Source organism: Pinus tabuliformis, chromosome 1_2 (genome assembly GCF_031772625.1).
Source record: "Pinus tabuliformis cultivar Carrire ecotype Pingquan chromosome 1_2, CPIR1, whole genome shotgun sequence".
NCBI lineage: Eukaryota > Viridiplantae > Streptophyta > Pinopsida > Pinales > Pinaceae > Pinus > Pinus tabuliformis.
The window spans coordinates 679,510,430-679,531,981 of NC_142298.1; the positions used below are offsets into that span (position 1 = coordinate 679,510,430).

At 38.9% G+C, this 21,552-nt stretch overlaps 1 pseudogene; it reads left to right on the forward strand.

Annotated features, from left to right (window-relative positions):
* Positions 1 to 19,310: 19,310 nt before the first annotated feature.
* LOC149207520 (uncharacterized) lies at positions 19,311 to 21,297 on the forward strand (annotated as a pseudogene).
* The last annotated feature ends 255 nt before the right edge of the window (positions 21,298 to 21,552 follow it).

Sequence of the window (21,552 nt, forward strand, 5' to 3'; positions counted from 1 at the left end):
TCTCATATTCCCCAATCTGCGTGGTTAATCTCATCTCTCTTCCAATCCTCGTCACGTTCTTTCAAATCTTCCAAGCTACGCGCGGTTCTCCTAGTGTGGTCCCAACACATCTATTAATGAGTTCCTACAGTCCCTTTAAAGCCTTACTGTCACGCAGCAGCTTCATGCATGTTTCCAAGAACGTCGTGAGCATCGATGGGTTCGTTTCGGGCTCCGATCTGTCTTTGCTTCCTAAAGTGGAGGCATCAGCGAAGCTCTTCTTGGCTTCCATGAAGGTTTCCTTAGCATGGTCCAAATCAAACTTTGGTTCTTTTGTCAGAGCCTTTTGAGCCCAAGTACTCTCTTCAGGTTGCTTGCCTTTGTCATCCCCTATCGTAATTCCACTTCAGAGCACAATATTCACGTTAGGGTCTTCCTCACGCAGCTCAGACCTCATCATTTGCAGGTTCTGTGTCGGGGGAGGTTGGAGCGCTCCCTTGTCGCGTAGCCGCACTATCAGTGTGGGAGAATCCTTCGTATCATGATCAAACAATGTATAATACAAGCATGATGGACGAGTCAGATTCGTACAATCGCGGGCATAATGCCCTAGCCCTCTACAGTTGTAACATATCAGCAGTCCGCGACCTCTTCCAGGTCCTCCCCCACCTTGGCCTCATATGTGCCCCTGAAATCTGGTTCGCGCCATCCTTGCGTTTTGGTCAAGGGGCCGCATTTGGTCCTGAACTCTATAGGTGGGAGTTCTATCCATCTTCAGTTCATAGCTTTTGCAGGTGTACTCATCATGTCCCACTGACCTACAGAAATTACAGAACACCTGTTGTGAATTCTGCGTGTACTTCTGCAATAAATGGCAATTATCTGTAGCATGCTTTCCTCCTATTTGACAAATCACACACCACAACACAGGCGCTACGGTAGGTCTTGCTTGTGCCTTCAGCCTTAATGGCGTTGGTCATCCTCCCACGAGGTAATTCACGAACACCGGGTAGTGGTCCTTGTCATGTCCCTGACCCTTGCACTTTACGCACCATACTTCGTCTCACACTTCTGGGCGAGTTGTCCTGTCCTATTTCAGACTCTACATCTCAAGGCACAAGTTTTTCAACTGCACACGAATCTGCTGAACTCCCAGGTTGGGATCCTATATTGGGGTGTCGTGCAGTCTCATCGCGATCTCCAAGGCCTTGGCCTCAGTTTTTAGCCTCTGTTGTGACAGCGCGTTCCTTAGATGCGGTGTTAACGATGCTACAAACCATTGGCGGTGTTATCCATCCGTCAACATCATGTTAGCTTCGCGAATTGTGCACTGTAGTCTCAGATCCAACTCCCAAGGGGTCTTGCCTAGTAGCATTGTGATTTCCTTGAACCCAATGATCGACTGCACCTCTGACTTTGGTCTGCTAAATTCCCTGTTCAGCGCAGTTTGGATGTCTGTGATCCCCGCATTCGGATTGTCATTAGAATGATTAATGTACCAGGTTAGCACGCGATATTGTAGAGTCCTGACCAATGTTTCTTTCTTTATATTATCATCTTTGACTCCCTACGCTTCCTATACAGCTTTTGTTACAAACCAAAACTGGTCTGGATCTTCATTTCCTACTCCATTGAACACCGGCAACTTTATCGTGCTTGCCATATTAACTTGCAGTGGTGGCAGAGGTGGTATGGGTGAAGATGGGGGTGAAGACGGTGAAAATGGTGGTGGTGTGGGTGGGGGTGGTATGCACGAAATCCTCTTCCTTATCAAATTGATCGCACTCCTTGGCAAGACCTTCACATGTTCTTCCTCGTCTCCTCGTGGAGGTGAAATCAAGGGGCTAGTTTCTAGTTCTGCACTGCCTTCTTTTCTGTAAATTCTCCCACTTCGTGTAGCCCTAAACATCAATTTATTCACATAACCTATTTTTCACACAGCAGCATTTTAATCCAAGTGTTCAAAGACTTAACGTACTTACCTCGCGGTCCTTTGAGGAAGCATTTCTCTACCTCGTTGTAGTTGACTGAAGTATCTACCGCGAATTCAATAATGAATCCTCCTATAATTCGATCGATCCAATGATCAACAGCGCGCATGATCTTATCTTCCGATGATTCTAATCTGCGCACCAATTATGGAGTCCACATAATAGGTTTGTCGAGCTTGCACCTTCCTTGGCTATCTGTTAGCTTCACGATCCACTCGTATAGCTTGGTAAGGAAAGATGCGAAGAAAATTTCATGGATATTTGTGTATAGGTAATAGTCTAACCACTCCTTTTTTGATAGTCATGGATTCTTGTTCTCCTGCGCTGCGAACTTGTGAATCTTCCTATCCAACCAATTTTCAATTTCTTTCTTAGTTGGATTCCAGTGATACGACATCAAACATCTCTATGCAGATCTCGGTCCTGGAAACAGAACCATTTGTTGGCTTTTTGGGGCCTGACTTAGGTTCAGAGTTAATTAGCCAAACAAATCCCCGTATTAGTGGCCCTTTCGGCAACAGTCCACAAAATGCAGACTGAGGTCTCACCCGAAGCAGTATGGGGGGGTGTTGGAACCAGGTTTCTGCACCCTTGAGATGTCTAAGGGGTTGACTTGGTCCAAATATTTAGTCCCTTCACACAGGTTACTTCGCTCACTTCCCTGACCTTCGCACCCTAATATATTCACCTTCGCGCAACCCTAACCAGGGCTGTGGGGTTCCACACTGCTAGAGCAGCACTCTGCACTATTTCCCTAAGTCACACCCGAGATCTTACTGATCTTCTTACACCAGTTAGTTATCCTCGAGTAAATGGATGCCTTATCTTATATTTATTTATACAGCACATTCATATGAGTTTGCGCAGTAAATAAATAGTAAACTACACCCAATAATACATAAAACAGGAAAAGATACACATAAATATGGTAAAAATTCTCTTTATTAATGCTTTCCACGGTTACATACTCAACCTGCCCTACGCACTCAGCTGCAAGGGTCCGTGCATTCAGCTGCGGACTACTATGCCTCTGCGCACTCAGCTGCAGAGCCTTCTCCTGCTCTACGACCCAAAGACACAACTTACACTTCAAGTCAACGCTTTGTCAATCTCTTAGACTCGTCATGCTTAGATGTCATTAACTGTTTCCTACACTTAGAGTCTCGCTCTATTTATACAATCCCATGGTCCGTGGGCCATGGGTAGATCTTTCAAACTGACATTACATTACAAAACCAAGAGTGGACAACCCTGTGACTCTATTATGACTTCGTGCTCCATGCCCACAATTCGCAGAGTCTTTACAATGGACTTGGTCAAAACTTGGGCTTTAAGATCTAAACCATGCCTTGGGAGGGGATTCCACACCCAACATATTTCCAATGCAAACACCAGCGCATTGGTTGGCCCATGTAAGTGAGGGCATGGTTGACAAGAAAGGTATTCAAGAAAACCAACAAGAAATAAAGATAAAGCAATGAAAACAAACACGCTAGAAGTTTAAATGCATCCACAAAAAAGAAAAGAGTAAAACCACAAGACAGGCACTCTGTGGACGTACCATGGTGTTTCATCACACTGCGTACAAATGACAAAAATGTACACTCTTTCGATCTTGACATATGAGAAAACATGCAAAAAGAAGAAAACTTTTGTTTCACAATATGACTTGCTACATATGACTCCTGCAATGCATGAGCGATAGGATCGTGTAATTCTGGTGGAGGATGTGAGATCTATGGATCGGATTTATCTTCAATGCAAACATGAGAGTGATGAGGATCCAAGGTGATTGAATGGATTTGTGATAGGCAATAGAACTGACCTCAAGACTGTGAGAACCTAACATAACCATCAATTCGTGCTGAAGTGCCTCGACAGCCTGAGGAGTTCCCACTTCATCATCGGATGTTTTATCAAAGACCAGTGGCTTAGAAAGATCAAAAACAAGTGAATCAACATCATGATTGAATGAGTGAGTGAAGAGATCACGATAGCCACGATCAGAAAAGTCAAGATGTACATTGACATCCTCATGATTTGACGAATCATAGAGAGGGGTTGGTGAGAAACATAATTTCTCACCCTCTAAATTTTCATAAATAAAAGATGACAAATTAGGTGGATTTGGAAAGAAAGATTTGTCCTCTCCGCAATCAAATGACGGACTAACATCCTGTACATCCTGTGAATGGTCAAAAGTAGAAAAATCTAGGGATGAATTTTCATAAGAAAAATCAGAAATCGCAGAATCACAAAAGATGTCAAGAAAAAGGGGATGAGGTGCGGATGGAAGGAGGTCATCCTTCACCATGACTTATTCTTCATATTCCCACACATACTCATAAAAAATGACAGATTTAGTTGGTTGCTCAACACCAACTCCGTCGACAACTTGATCCTTGTGAATGGCAGATGTGGAGTCTAGAACGAATGAACACAACACAATACAATCTGGAAGATGAAAGGAACCATAGGAAGGAGGTTGAGAAGACAATACCTCGTGACAACCATCAGAGTTTCAATCCAAATATGTGCAGATGTTCAGAGAAAGTGGGGTGGGAGTATGTGACATTTCAATAGATGGGTTCGCAACTTCTCCCACCTCATCCTATAGGGCTAGAGTTGTTTGATGAGAAGAGGACAAAGGGTCACTTCTATCAGCAACCTTGTCCATCTTAGATTTGGAAGCTCTAACACCGAGGTATGTTGGGAGGGGTTCGAATGATTCTAACTCATTCAGATTTTCAGATACTTGAAGAAGATATTGAAACCTTTCTTTGAGAAATTTCCAATCAATTTCATATTCAGGAATTTGAAAAGTATGATTACAGAAGTTGTCCCAAAATTGTGCAATAGATTCATTAGGTTCTTTCCGTAATCTCATAATTTTTTTATTGAGTGATTTATGGTCATAGCAATAGAAATCATGGATTAACTCTCCAATCATTTGATCAAACGAGTGAATAGAGGTTGCAGGCAATGTGTGACACCATTGGTCAACATGCCCTTCGAACATGTAAGCAAACAATCCACAAGCAATGTCATCTGAGGGGACTTCATTCCTGTCATAGAAGCCTACGATGGCAACTATGTGTCTTAAAAAGGTTACTCCACCTTCATTGTTGTACTTGATTTGTGACAAGTCATCGATGACATCCTTTGACACTTTGAAATCATGTGCATGAAAAAAACATGCCAAAGTTGAGATTGTAATGTAAGTCATGAATGATGTGCAGAGATTCAAAATAGTGTTTGAGGGTTCAACTTTTCACCTGGCCCTCCTTCAAGAAGCCCAAGAAGGGTCTATTACATAATGATAAGGACTCTTAACACAAACCCTATAAGCTTACAATGGAGGCTTTTACCTATTAACCATTGACCTAAGCATGAAACCCATGCTTTAATAAGTCAAATTATTTTTATTTCTTTTCAGAAATATATTACATTATGACTCAAATATAATTATGAAGACTGATACTAGTTACATTTTTCAATAGGTGCAAGGTATAAAAAAGTGTTTTCTTTGAAAAGGAAAGTTTTTTCGGTGAATCTGGTGAATATTTTTCCTTTCAAGGGCAAATATTAAAAACCATATTTATTTTTAGGGGTGATATGGAAAGAAGCCAAAAAGCATAAGGTGAATGACAAGTGAGAGACGACGATCATGGGTCAGAAAGGACTACTTAAGTAGATCAAAAGAAGAAATCGACAATAAGAGGTAGAGATCCTTTCCATATTTAGAGAGGTTAAGGCCACAATCGAGGAATCAAGAAGTCTAGTAGAAGATGGAGAAGATATCGAGGTTGATTGGTGTATCATGTATTTGCTACCACCTCCTAATTTTTTGGTTAAAAACTTGAAATTTGGTATGTTAAGATGAGAAATTATCTATGTTGCAAACATTTGTGGTATGATATTATGAGGAATGTTAACCCCCATGATGAGGAAAAATATGCCCAAGCTTTGAGTTTCATTCAAAAAGTAATGGATTAAATGGTTTTGTGTAAGGTAGCAAAAGCTAAATCCTCCAAGGAAGCGTGGAAGATACTGGAAGCATAGTTTGGTACAAAGGAAAGTGACATTTTTATGCAACCAACTCATAAAGTAGAAGAAAAAATAGATCAACGACTTAAAAGTTATCCACTTCGATGGGGAAACATCCTTTATATTACATAAATGAACAATTATTGGATGATACAAATGATAAGACCTCCTTGATATATATATGAGCCTAAGGGGTCACAATATAATCAAAGCCTACATAATAATAATAATGTAAGGGCACAATAATAACAATAATGGGCTTCTATGGTCACAACAATAACAACCTAGGGGATACATGGGCACAACAATAAAAATAGGGAGCTACACTAAAATTAAAAATAAGGGAAATGCACTAGTATTATAGGGACCTAACATGCTCCTTTTCTTAAAAAAAGTGGTTTCCTCAACACTTGAGTAGTTTCAAATGCTTCTGTATAAAATTCTCATCCTCCTGTTATCCATGATAACCACTAAAAATAATTTTTTAGTTTTATATTCAAGGTTTTCCATCACTGATCTTTTTATCTATCTGTTGTTTTTATGAAATAGGTTACTATGCTTCGCATTTGGAGATTAAATAAGGAAGGACATGTCTATTTTATTTGTTTCAGAGAAATTCCCATATTCCCATACCATTTCCATTTGTTACCCATATCCCAACTCTAGCTGCAATTCCATTTTTTGTATTACACTTAACTCTAGCCGCAATTCCATTCCCCTTTTAACTGTTTTAAAAACATTCATAAGCCATAGCCACAAGTCCATTATATATATATATATATATATATATATATATATATATATATATATATATATATATCATTGTATATAACCCACCTCCCTTGATGCATAAACTGGGCCCACAGGCCACATGTCATCATATCGCATAAATTTCCCCCCTGTCTCCTTTCCAATTGTGATTGCGCAATCGCAATCGCAACCCACAATAACCACCGCAATAACCAAGGCCCATTCCCCCTGACCGTTGTTGATTGCGATATGTGTGGATCTCGCTCGATCTGAAATACTATATGCTATATTTTATTACATTTCGGTTTTGGGTCTACAGTTAATTCCTTGCCCCTCTGCCTGCCGATTGTGATAAGTCCTTCCCCCTTTGATTGTGATATCGCAATCGGAGATCGCACAGTCATAAGTCCCTCCTCCGCCTACCGATTGCGATTGCAATAGGCTCCTTCCTGTCGATTGCGATGTACAAGAACCCTCCCTGGATGCGATATTTTATGTGATACACTCTATAAACCGTCACGTCCAGAACATCGGGAAATCACCATAAAACAGTGTTAAGGCTCCTCCTCTACTTTGTGATAGTGATACAACGAACCACCCTCCTCGATGCAATATTATATGTGACATGTTTTATTAAAGCTTCACGTCTGAACTGTTGGCAAATACTATGAAACATAGTAAAAAGGCCCTCTCCTATATTGCGATTGTGATATCAACAGGCCCAGATCAACGAGCATCAAAGCATCCATTTCACCTCCGCTCATAAGGCAGTGTGTATCTAGCAGCACAGTCATCCAATAGAACGCAGTGAAACGTGGGATAGTGAGACACATTGATACAACGAAACACAGAGGACAACGAGGCACTCTCAGCACGTTTTACAAGAAACAACAATGCAGATTTCGAAAAGCCAGATGTATGAATTTCCACAAATACAGTGCCAACACTTCAAGCAGTTTTCTTAATTTATTGTAACAGTTAGATAGGTTCTATATAAGTGACTCCTATTCATAGAAAATTTTAGGGGCGAATCTTAGCCGAAGGGCGAAATTTAAAAGGTTTTATATCTTGGAGGGGCGAATTTTTTATATTACACCACTTTTCTATAGTTAGCCCAAAATTTATTTAAAAAATAAATATTTATTATATTTTAGCCCAAAAAAAAAGCGGATAAACAATGGAAAGCCCAATTCGCCCGATTTGAAAGGTTGGATTTGCTTGCAATCGCCCGATTTCATGGGATGGAGGTTGGATTTGCTTGCAATCGCCCGATTTCATGGGATGGAGGTCGGATTTGGTTCCAATCGCCCCAATTTACTGGTTTGCAAATCAAGGGCAGGGTTGAATTTGGGGATTCTCCTGTCTAAATTATACAGTCTCATTCGTGCAAGTCGTGACTGGTTTTCAAGCAAGAGACTCAGTGTCCATTTGTGCAGGTCGTGACTCGTTTTCCAGAAAGAATATGATCTCCTGAATTCTCTTCCCTCAAACACAGGACACAGGCAATAAAAACAGGAAGCGACGACTTCATCTGAGAGACCAATCAGAGAACGGTGGCCAAATATGAGGGGTAGATTCCCTTCCCAGACAGACTATGGAGAAATTGATAAGATCAGGTCCTGAACTAGCTAGAAGGGTGGACAAATAATTTGAAAAAGAGCAGTAAACACAGGAAAGCAACGACTTCTTCCGAGATATTGGTCAGAGAATGACGACCAAATATGAGGGGGTAGATTCCCTTCCCGGACAGACTATGGAGAAACTGATAAGGTCAGGTCCTGAACCAGCTAGAAGGGTGGAGCACTACTTTGAACAGACAGGGGACCTATTTTGGCCATTTATATGTCCCGATTCTTACCCTGGGGAGTACCTTCCCGGACAGACTACGCAGCTACCGGCCAGAATTCTTCTAATAAACCTCTTCCTCCACCATTTCAGGCTAGCTTCCATCAATAATGCATGTAGGCAAAGGAAGGAAAGTGGGTTGCTTCCATTAAAGGATGGTGAAAGATAAGGCAGGTCTCCTCACAACCTCTCTAAAGGAAGAAAATAGAGGTCATCAACAAAAAGGAAGGAGAGGTATTGATACGTAACAGGAACTGAGCCGTAACGGGAGACAAATGCATACATAACAAGACTGTAGCAGGTATGAGCAGATCCATCTACAGTGGGTAAGTAAGGATATGCTATTTAGAAGCCCCTGAAATAGATTCTAGCTGGCTTTGATCAATTTCTAGTTGGCTTCGAAAAGATTGGTTGGTTCGCCCTTTTTTGCTCCACAGGCATGAAAGTTGGATAGTAAAGTATTACCCCTGAGTGAGCAGTGTTTATTTTATTTATCCCAAATAGAAACTATTTCCACCCACTACTTGCATGCTTGTTTGCTTGAATACTCGTAAGGACCCTTCTCACGTGAAAACCTTCCCACTAGTATGAAAGGTATAGTAATTCCATAACTAGTTGTAAGCTTATTCACCTTATCATTACCAGTATAACCCTAAGCTCTATAATATTGGACAATGATAATCACCTGATTAACGTACATGTTATCGTATAGGGTATGATCTCCCTGATATTAGTAATACAGAAGTAATGGTAACGAGTTATCCAGGCTCTTATATACAGGCTATTACTGTAACTATGATAGTTAAGAGACTTTGGTTTATAGACAATATATCATAGAAGAGCAACGCCAAGGAGACCATACAAGAAATCCATATAAACCTCACCCCTATATTCAATCAAATTCATTTGCATTGTTGTGTTATTCTCTGTAGGTCCTCTCAGCAATAAAATTCCTTCAGTAGGAAGGGGGTGTATTTTCTATGCAATTCGCACCTAATACTTCGTTGAAGGGGTGTCTGTAATTGCATGAGAATTTCATTTTTATATCTCACAGAAACATATAAATTTACATGTAGAGAGAACTCTGAGAGCTGTGAAAATGATTGTGACTCCTGGTATTTCTATCGTGGACGGGAAGTTGATGGTGTTGGGGCAATGTGTTTTGTCCAACATTCATGGGAATATCACCTTGACCCCTGCATCAGGGGTGGGAATGGTTAACGGTGCATTTTTGGGAGCCACGTCAGATTAGAGCAAGAGTCATCATATTTTTCCTATTGGGCAGCTCGAGTGAGTTCTGCAAATATTGCCTTCAGGATTTGGCATTTTTTATTTTAATATGTATGTGTATTTATTTTTTGGGTTTGATATACATTTCTCAGCAATGGTATGATATTTTTATTTTATTTTGGGTTGGGATTCCCTCTATTTTTGTGAATTTGATACTGTATGTTTTGTTTGTGTTTCTGATTGGCTTGTGGGGTGGTCAACCTTTTGAAGTTGGGTTTGTTTTCAATGCCAATGAGCATAATGCTTTCTTTATTTGTCTTTTGTGATTTGGGAGGTAATATTGGGGGAGGGGTTGTGGACTGGTTTTTTATTTCAAGTAGGCAGACAGATCATGGTTCAAATCCTATCCAATGTTTATTAGGATCCAAATTATCACCCTGGAAAATAGTTCATATTGATCACTTATGAATTTTTAATGTTTATAGAATGAATGATGGAGGTAAGGCACTCTTTGATTCTTCTTGATCAAAAGGATTTTGGAAGTTGTTCAAGCAGGTCTAGTGTTGCCTCTTCCTACTGTGAAGAGAGTGTAGATTAGCTTTTGTGTCTTTTATCTTATTCATTTTAGTTTTTGAGTTTTCATTTTGATAAAACCTTATTCACAAGGGTTTCAATATAATTTGTGCCTATTTTTATTGTCATTCTTGTGGTTTATTATTCTTTATAACCTTTAGAAAGTTGAGTATTGGTAATTCCTGGCAGTTGTGAGAATTGCGTAGGCGAAAATTGAAATTATAACAGGTATATGTGAAGTGAGCACTCATATTTTCACTCTGTGTCGATTGGATTGCTCTCACCTCCTCATAAGGAATCTACATTGATCAAACATCGTTGGTAATGTTTGCCTCTACATGCAACAATTTTTTGTTGCAACTAATGAGAATGGGAAATCCCCAGCAATAAAAGAGATATTGTCTATCTGATGTCCATTCTGAATTCTAATGCTTTTCTTGGTTCTATTTTCTTGTTCCATTTTCTTTTTTGCTTTGTTTTTCTTGTGGGAGGTGGGTGAAGGTTTGATTATCTGTAGATTGTGATAGTCATCAAGTCGTTTTACTTTTTAGTTTGAGGTTTTTTGTTTATTGATTTTATCAAGGTTATTGATTTTTATGGAGCTTCTCCTCGCAATCTTTTTATAATTGTTATTACAAGTTTTTGATTGGTTGTTTGTGTGCATAAATGTTGAAGGTTTGATTATCTGTTGAGTGAGATAATCATCACGGTGTTTTACTTTTTAGTTTGAGGTTTATTGATTTTATCAGGGGCACTAATTTTGATTTAGTTTCTCCTTACAATTTTTTTTTATAATTGTTATTGCAAGTTTTTGATTGGTTGTTTATGCCCATAAATGTCTTAGTGATGCATGCCACTTTTCATTTGGTTTTCAAGGAAGCTTGATCTTCTTTTGAGTAGCCTATTTTCCAGGATTTTTTTGATGCCTTTTTCCCGTTGAGGCTACTGAAATATATTGTTTTGCAGTTTTTATGGGTTTTTTTTTGGGGGGTGGGAGTTTTATCTTCTTTTCAGTTGTGTAATTTGCAATTTTGTAGGCTATATTTGGTGTTTTATTGAGACTTGCAAATTCAAGAATCTCCAATTCATAGAACGATTATTCCCTGCAATGAAATTGTTCATGGAAAATTGTTGTTTTTGAAGATTAGGGGTTCGAAATGAAGCTTAATTTGAAGGTTGTTTGTGCTATTAACTTTTTTGATGTGGCTTTCTCTGGGGTAATGATCTGATTCATTTTACTAGTTGTTTCTATTACAAATAAATGTATTTAGGTTGAGTACAATTTGGGAGAATTTGATCTTGTATTCAGAAGCCTAGTTGCATTTGCTTTTGTGTTTTACACTTTTTTGGGGGAAATTGATCTTGTATTCAGAAGCCTAATTTGAAGGTCATTTTGACTGTTATTTTTTTCAGTAGTCTGATAGTTTACATTATCTACTTATGTAAAACCCGAAGTAGTAGAATGTTGGGTATTGGAATCTATCATTTTATGTGTTTTTAGTTGCAACATGATTTGGTCAAGAATGAGTTTCATTAATTTCTGAAGAAACTACATGTTCATGTATGATAATAAACACCAGAATGATATTTGGATCTCTTGTTTTTTGGTTTTGAACTTTTGATATGTTTTGATGAGGACTCAGTTTTAATAATTTATGAGAATTTTGAAGGACATACTGAAGATTAGATGCTTAATAATGCAATAAAATCTCATGTAGGAGACTACTATATTATGATATTTTTGTCTTCAATTAGGATGTTTTCTTTACTGTCAAGATTGGGTTTCATTAATTTTTTTTTTTTTGTAAGCTAGAGTAGGACCTTTGATTTTCTATTTAACCAGGTTAAAATAAGTACAAACATTTGGTGGCCTCAACCCGCCCCGAAGGGAAACCGGGTCTGTTGGCCACCTTAAGTCTTTATAACCCAACCAGTAGCAAAAAAGAATAAGTCTGCTTATCCATGCCAAATAGACGTTGCTGCCAAAATTACTAATCTGATTTCCTATCGACATTAGAGACTATAAACAGAAAAAAAAAAAAAAAAAGGAGAGCTTGTTCTCAGCAAACTAACAAGGAAAACCATTAGAAAAACTAGAAGGATCAATCTACCATGTTTTCAAGTGGAGTGTCTTCATCTTTTGTCACTGGAACTAGCTTCTTCAGCTGTTGTTGAATCTCCTCCAACTTGTTGTCTTGCATGAGCAGAGTGATTTGGAGATTCTTCATTTCTCTCCTTAAATTGGGAATGCTCTGAGCCATCTTTGCCATTTCCATTGCCACCTACTCCATTGCCTTTGCCAGTAATCTCTTCAGCACCCAATATACATGTAAAGCCTGCTTGTATAAGGATAGGTGTCCCCTGGTATTCCTCGGGTTAGGGATCATGTTACCCCAGTCTTCCATCTCTGGTTCCGAGTCTTCCTTCATTGCATTTGCTTCTAGTTCTTGAATTAGCCTGCGGATATCGGCGTCAGTTCCTTCGTTATAAGATTTTTCTGCCTCCTGCACCATATGCCTCATGGTTTTCTGGCCTCATCTCTGACAAACTGGAGATGAGAGTTTGAATTCTTGTCTGTCGGTTTGTCGACCTCTTCCTCTGCCCCTACGCCCTCTTCCATGACCTGGGCAAGCTGGTTTGTTCCTGGCAGCTGCCCGACTTCCCTGCCCAACGTCGAAGGATGCGTTCCCTGTAAATTCCTCACCTCCAGGCACCTTAGCTTTCTTTTCCAGATTCGTTCCCTCCCTTTGCTGCTCTTTTTCGGGAGTTTTGACCTTCCCCGCTCCACCTTTCCTGGAATGGAATTGGTAAATCTGCTCGGGGGTCTTCTCTTCCTCCCAAACCGTCTGCTTTTCTGTCTCCGACTGCCCCTGATCAGTATCTAACCAAGAACCTTGCATGCTCTTATCTTGACCTATCTAGCTCCCTTCCTTGCTAGATTCGACCCCAGCCTTTCTCATTCTCCCACCCACTATCTTCTGACTGATATTAAGATGGATGTCCGTCCCTTTCCCTTCATCGAACTTCTGCAGCGGTTAAACCTCTTCCCATTTCCTTAATATTACTAGTGATATCAGAGAAAGCAATGGAAAATTTTACTAATTCATACCATTTTCTATGACGAGTTGCAGAAAAATCCGGCCAGCCTCGAACTCCCTTCGTCTCCTTCCTTTTCTGCATGCAATCTTCAGGTCTGCCTTCTCCTGTCCTTATTAATCCTCTGCCAGCTACCCGACATCCCATCGTCTGTTCGCCACCGTTCTTACCTCCTTCCTCCTTCACTTCTCTGTCGCCTCTACTCCTCGGGATTCTCCCTAGCCTGCAGGCTGTCCCGACGTCCTGCGTAATTATAATGTTGTGTGGTGACCTGAATTGCCACCTTCCCACCTTCATTATATTTCCACACGTCGCCACCTCATCCACCCTGATCCGGTGGGGGTTCATTAATTTATTGAAAGTGCATGCTTAGTGTATTAAATCCTTATTACTAGCGTCTTGTATTCAGAAAAAGTCAACTTCAATGTGCAAGACGTTTACAATGCATTTTGATAGCTACAAGAAGTGCACTTTTTGGTGACTTTTTTGGTTATTTTGATCACAATTATTTTCTATGGGTTACAATGGATGAATTTATATGTATTTTTGTGTAGGCCTTCATTTTATGTTTTTGTTCCGCTTCAAGCTCTGGTGGATGACACAGAGGATGGGCTCCTATGGGAGATATGTCCCATTTGAGACTCAAGTTTTTCTAGTTGAGGATAGTGAAGGTTCACCTCTGAGCACTGGTGTGGGTGATGACATTACAGAACCAAAAACCTATATTGTTTTCTTGCCAATGTTGGAAGGATATTTTATAGCAGTTTTGCAAGGAAATGAAAACAATAAGGATGAAATATGTCTAGAAAGTGGTAAGAATTGCAGGGATTATGAATGGTATAAAATTCTTAATATAACTCAATTTGTCAATTCCCTGGAGTAAAATAGGCATTTTGATTTTCTCTTGAATTTACTTCGTATTTGGCATTCCAGGAGATCCTGTTGTTGAGACAACTCAAGGAGTTTATTTAGTTTTTGTTGGTGTTGGAACGGATCCATATGAAGTGATTACTAGTGCAGTAAAGTGAGAACCTTTCCATGTTTCAACTTTCTTATTTAATTTCATCTCTTTTGGAACTTTTCAGATTTCAGTATCAATGTTATATTATTAACATCAATTATTGATAGCGCAAGGTTGTTGAGAGGCATTCTAAAACATTTCTTATTTAATTTCCTCTTGTTGGAACTTCTCATATTTCAGAATCAATGTTATATGACTAACATATATTATTGATAGCGCAGGGCTGTTGAGAAGCATTTTAAAACCTTTGCCCATCGTGAAAGAAAGACGATAATTTCTCATGGAACGGAAGCTTGGTTCTTTCCAATGGTGTCTGAATTTGTTCTATGTGCTAAAAAATTTAGCTCGCCTTGACTTTTAATTGAGAATGACACATATCTATGTATTGTTTTACTAAGTCATTATAAGTTCTCGTTGGTTCTCTCTAGTCTTATGATTTGAATATTTCTCTTGCAGTTACCTGATATACTCAATTGGTTTGGGTGGTGTACATGGGACGCATTTTACACAGATGTCACAACTGAGGGTGTAAAACAAGGTTTATAAAGGTATATTATTTTTATCGCCCCCCTTTTATGTTCTGTAATCGTATATCAATTCTTGTCGAGATGTAGTTACACTGTGACCTTGTCCTAAGGGTAGAATTTCAAATGTTTGTGATTTTTTTTGTATTTTTTTAACAGTCTAGGGAAAGGGGGCACCCCTCCAAAGTTTATGCTTCTTTATGAAGGGTGGAAATATGTTAATGGACCCTAATGCAAAGCCTCCTCTAGTTGGCAATACAGCAAAGCAGGTTTGACCTTCTTTTTTCTTCAAATATGACATTTAAGACAATAATTCATCTCTCTTTGAAATCTGAAGATAATTTCCTTTTGATTCTCAATCTTCTAGCAATATGAAGATAATTTCCTTTGTATTCTCAAAGTAATTATAATCTAAAAAATTTCATTTTGATTCTCAATTTTCTAGTTGAACTCTAAACATTCTATGGGCTCATAATTCAATTTTGTAAATCAGATGACACATATAAAAGAGAATTATAAGTTTCAAAAAGATGGTAAGACTGGGTAGAGACAAGAGGATCCTACTTTGGTCCTCAAACACATTGTTACAGAATAAAATAAGACCCACCTTTTAAAGTAAGCTACCTTAGTTGTCCATTAGGAATTACCCAATTATACTCCTTATTTATCTATATGTTGCAAACCCTGCATTTTATCACTTGCCTCATGAATTCATACGCTACATCCTTTGTTTAGTGACTAGCCGATATATTTAAACTATCATTTGTATATGCAGACTACTTACCTCCATAGTTGATTTGGCATGCTACTTTGTTATGAATTTATATTAAATTTGTATTATTCCAGGTACATTTATTTTGGCATGGTACCACTGGTTACTAGGGAGGAGTGAAGCTTGATGTTTCTGGAATGGTGCATTATAATTCAAAATTTTCATTCTCTGTTGAGCCTCATGGGATTCTTCATCACCAACCAAACGAGACATTAGAATGCATAAAATTAAATGGATTGGGCTTAGTCCATCCCAAAATTGCGTTTCAATTTTATGACGATCTCCACTCATATCTAGCAAGTGTTGGCATTAATGGTGTCAAAGTGGACGTCCAGAATATTATCGAGACATTAGGTGTAGGCCATGGTGGTCATGTTAAATTGGCCAGCCAGTATCATCAAGCAATGGAGGCTCTCTACCAATTTTCCAGTATTATGTACTTGATGAAAATTGGTGTATTTGCATGTAAGAACCCATGCATGAAAATGATCTCCTCTCAGAATCATAAGTGCAACAAGATATGTCATCCTGGAGAATGTGGAGAGTGTGAACTATCACCTAGGAAGGTCAAATCTTGCCCCTGTGGTAAAACTCAACTGCAAATTCAGAGGAAGAGTTATATGGATAATGTACCAACCTGCTCAGAGGTATGTGAGAAGCTTCTTCCCTGTGGAAAACATTTGTGTATAAATACATGTCATCAGGGGAAATGTCCTCCTTGTTTGGTTTATGTTAATAAAAATGTCAATGTGGATCATCATCTAAGACGGTCCCTTGCTGGAACACCATGGTATCCATGGAGGAGAATGATGAATTCACATGTGAAAAGAAATGTAGACAAAAGAAAATTTGTGGTAGACATAGATGTAGTGAAATATGCTTCCCTCTTGCAAATCGAGGGTGTTCAATTACTCATTCAGGTGATTGAGATCGACATTTATGTAAAATTCCCTGTGGGAAAAAATTCCAATGTGGGTAGCATTTTTGCCAAGAACATTGCCATAGTGGCCACAATCCACCCTGCCTTGAAACTATTCTCACTGATCTTTATTTTTCATGTGTGAAGACCTCAATTCCTCCTCTAGTCCCTTGTGGAATGCCCATTCCTTTGTGCTCATATCCCTACTCCACTCCTCAGACATGTGGTCATCCTACGACTCATGATTTCCATTTCAAGGATTGCCCTCCTTGTACTGTTCCTGTTGCAAAAGAATGTGTAGGGGGTCATGTAGCTCTGAAAAATGTGCCATGTGGTTCTCGAGACATTAGATGCAACAAGCTTTGTGGGAAACCATGGCAATGTGGAATGCATGTGTGTACTAGGACATTCCATCTACCTCCATGTGACTCAGCTTCCAAGGAAAATTCATCATCAATAGGCAGAATATCATGTGGGCAACCTTGTGGAGCTCCTCGAAGAGATTGCAGGCATACTTGTACTGCTTCATGTCATCCATCTCTTCCATGCCCTGATACTAGATGTGAATTGCTAGTGACTATTACTTGTTCATGTGGTCGATATACTGCAAAGGTCATGTGTGATGATGGAGGCAACAATACCAGAGTTGATCTTGTATTTGAAGCCTTTGTTCTTCACAAATTTCTTGCTCCTCTTCTGCCGGTACAGTCGAATTCAAATAGAGTGCCTCTGGTCCAGAGAAGTCTTGCATGTGATGAAGAATGTCTAAAGTTGGAGAAGAAGAAGATTTTGGTAGATTATTTTGGCATTTTCACAATAGTTGATCTCCCAGGGATGAACGAACAAATTTCAAAACTTCTAGCTGAGTTTATCAGGAGATAACCACAATGGGTTTCAGCTGTTGAGGAAAGGTTTAGATAATTTGGTTTTGGGGAGAACAAAAGCCAGCTCAAGTAGCATTCATGTGCATGTTTTTGGTCCTGGATGGGAACCAAAACATTTTCTGGTCATAGAGGCTACACAGAAGTCAAGACCCTCATACATAGCATAATGCCCAAAGGGTCACTTCCTACCAAAGGGTCGATGCAAGCTCCACCTTTCAATTCATTTGTATATATGGATCCCAATCTCATCCTTGCGTTGTTTGATTTACCAAGAGAAGCATAAGTGAGTTCCCTGATTTCGAGATTTGGAGGTGAGTGTGAACTTGTATAACTGAATGACAAGAATGCATTATCCATATTTATAGATCTTGTGAGGGTTGCAATTGCTCTTAGACATGTGGATCATGCTTCTGTATATCGAGGTGTTATTGTAGTCCCTCATAATGGTGGATTACCCAAGTGCAATTCTTGGGCAACAAAAGATGGGACAACAAAAAAGGCTAATGCATGGAAAAAAAAAATGAGCAAAAGTGTGTGGATGGAGGATTGGTCAAGTGTTGAAGTATCGAGGCCAGTTTGGCAATTCCAGAGAAATCCTATTTTAACAAGAAGAAATCCATATGGAGCTCTTGAGAAATATAATGCGGGAGAGACTTCGTCAAGTAATGTAGCCCAACCAACTTCCAAGCCTCTAACATCTATGGGTTCCACTGAAGTTTCATCCTCTCAAGAGAATAAAAATAAGTACTCTTCCAATGAAGTGGATGATTGGGAGAAGGCTTTTGATTAGGCTATTTGGTTTACCATTTTGCTTTGGTTATATAGCTTGCGAGGAGAAGCAAAACATTTTGTCTCCCTTTGGTTCTGGTATAAGATCTATAGTTAAAATACTCAAGCCTAGATAGAAAGTTTTAGAATTTTAAATTAAGATGTAGTAATGGGATACATTCCTACTCACCATTCTTTTGATATGGGTCAACAATTTCAGAAGCAGAACAGAGTTTGGTCCATTGAGTCTTCTTTTCTTGGTTTACATCGATTTCACAATAATTGTGGAAAGTACACATGTACACATGGATTCCTATTATGATAAACATATTGTTTTTTCAAAGTCAATTCCCTTGATTTAAATTATGGATACAAATATTTTTTCATGCTTAACTGCAATATATTATGCTTTCTCAAGTAAAATAAATCTTTATTTTGTGATAAATTTTACTGTCAATAAGATACACTAATATTTTTACCATTTTAGTACTGAATTTATTAAAATTCAATAGGGTAACCATTTCCAGTATTAGTCCTGAAGTTTAAGGGAATTACGATTCTATTTTTGGTTATATACTATGAAATTTCAAACAGAATTTAAAGCCATGGATGTGCTTGAATTTTGACATGATTTTTCACCTAGGCTTGGGAAGGAACTCTAATCTCCAACTGTTGCCTACTATAATTTGTGATATTGTTTACGTCCATATATTAATGGTAAAGATTGCAGGAAAATAATGTTGTTACAGGATTGCACAAGGAACATTGGGAAACTAAGTCTAATATCAAGTTGCCTCCAAAAGCTCTTGAACCTTGAGAAGCTTGGAATTCTAAATGAGGAGCTTTGAATTCTAAATTGAGGTTCCTGTTGTAAATTATTTCAAGTGATTGTTTCACTCTTGGGTGTTGCAATGGCAAGATTAATTCCTGAGAATTATATGGGCAATCTTTCTTCACTAGTCCTGAGAATTATTTGTGTAATCTTGCTTCACTGGTATAATAACATTTCAAACACTGAAAATGGCCAACCTATTTCAACAACCTGACATTGTCTCATGTGTTGATTGATTGTTGCAGAAATACAGACTTGGGAAGCAGCGCCACAGAGAAGTCAGTGTCGATAGAAGCAATGATGGTTAGTAGATTTCTAAATTGGAAATTTAAAATCATTGAAAAAATTTATGGTAGTCACAGGATGCTTCCATTTATCATTGTTGCAAGTTACACAACTTCACCTATCCATTTGCTCAAATAAGACAGCTTCATCCCATCCCCATCCTCAAATTAAATAATTTTACCTCCTACCCTCACCTTTCACCCTCCAATAATAATAGGAATGGTTGAGATTTTCAGCTCAAAATAACCTTTTGAAGTACCTCTACATAGAAAATTATATCACCCTGCATTTCTACAAGCTCCCTGGGACCTTTGTAAGGACTTGTCTGAAGCTATCTATCTCACTTTAGTGGTTAGAAACCTCACTTCCTTTCCCTGGGTCCTCCTTGGTCCTTGGTCAAGCATCTAAAAACCTTCATGGATCAGGGCCCCATAGAGAATGCTTCCACCCCACCAGGGAATGGAGAAGCCCATTTCTACAAGCCATTCCCTGTAGTGGCACCATGACCCTACCTAAGATGACACCTTCCCCCCTCAACCCCACCCCCACCCTTCACATTCTAGGAGAGTTCTGCTTATTATTGAATTATTATTTTTCAGGAGGAAGTTCTGATGGTGGAAACTGCCTAATCAGGATGGCTCGGGATAGCAGCATCACACCAAATCATAAGGAGTAAGTAATAAAAAATCTGCAGAAGAAAAATGGGCTAGAAACTCAAATAAGCCCTTTGGTTTTGAACTGATTTTCTGATTATCATTATGTTTACAGAGCAATGCAGATTGTTGATGCTTTAAGAGTTCAGATAGAAGTTCATAGAAGACTCCATGACCAGCTAGAGGTATGACAATTTTTTCTGAAATTATGCAAATCGATGAACATAATATCTCTCCCCTGTTTCAGTTACCTGATGACTGAATGGAATATATCTCTTGTAAATGTCAATGTAGGTTCAAAGGTGCTTTTAGTTGAGAATAGAGGTGTAGGGTGAATATTTGTAGACCATATTAGAGAAAGCACAATAGACATTGGCATCAGAAGCATCGACATCAGCATGCCTTGAAGGCACAAGAGCCAAGCTTGCATATTTGGCCTCCAAGCTTCCTACAAACAGCGTGAAGCCAAATTACTCTCCAGTGAAAGTGACTCCATTGATGGACATTCATAGACAATATCATGGGGACCTAGAGGTCAAGCCCCACCTTAGAGGTCGTTTCTCTCAAAATCAGTTTGTAGGACACGACATGTAGTAGATTTTGAATGAATCTGAGACTCCAGTTGAGAAGAAAAGATGGAGAAAACTTTTCCATGAGAGCAATGGAGAGAATTCCCCTACCAAGCTGCGAGAATTGGGCATTTATGCCTCTGCCTGTAAAACAAAAGAGGAACAAGAAGAAGAGGAAGAGCTCATAAATCCCACTACTGTTGAAAGGCCTGCTACAACTAGAGCATTAGTGGATGAGAGAATGGCCATGCTTGTACAGTCTAATGGCCTTTCTTTAATCCAGGCTGATCATGAACCAAGATTGTACCATCCACATTCCATGTTGGGCAATTGTCAGAAGGTGGCAGAAGGATTGGATTTGAACAGGAAAGGTGAGGGATCAATTCCCCAGCAAGGAAGAGAGTTGGATCTCAATGCATCTCAATCTCAAAGCAGTTGTTTTTCATGCTATTTTTGTAGATTTTGGTCTTATCCCATAACTAATCTATCTATATATATTGACCTCTTGTATGGTAAGCACACCCATCTATTTGAGATATGCGATCAGATAATGTTTTGAAATCTACTCAGCTACCTGTATATTTTATTACATCCTGTACTTTGACCATTATACCTATATATCTGGGTTTTCCATGCCTAATTGGTACTGCAAAATGTTAAAAGGCCTCATCTTAGACAAACTTCAAAATTTATTATAAATCCTTAACGCATTTTAAAATATTAATATTTTATATGTTGAAATTTACAGTTTAAATTTTTTAAGTAACAGAGATTTCCAACTTCCCATGAACCTGCAGTAACAATGGCTAAAGGT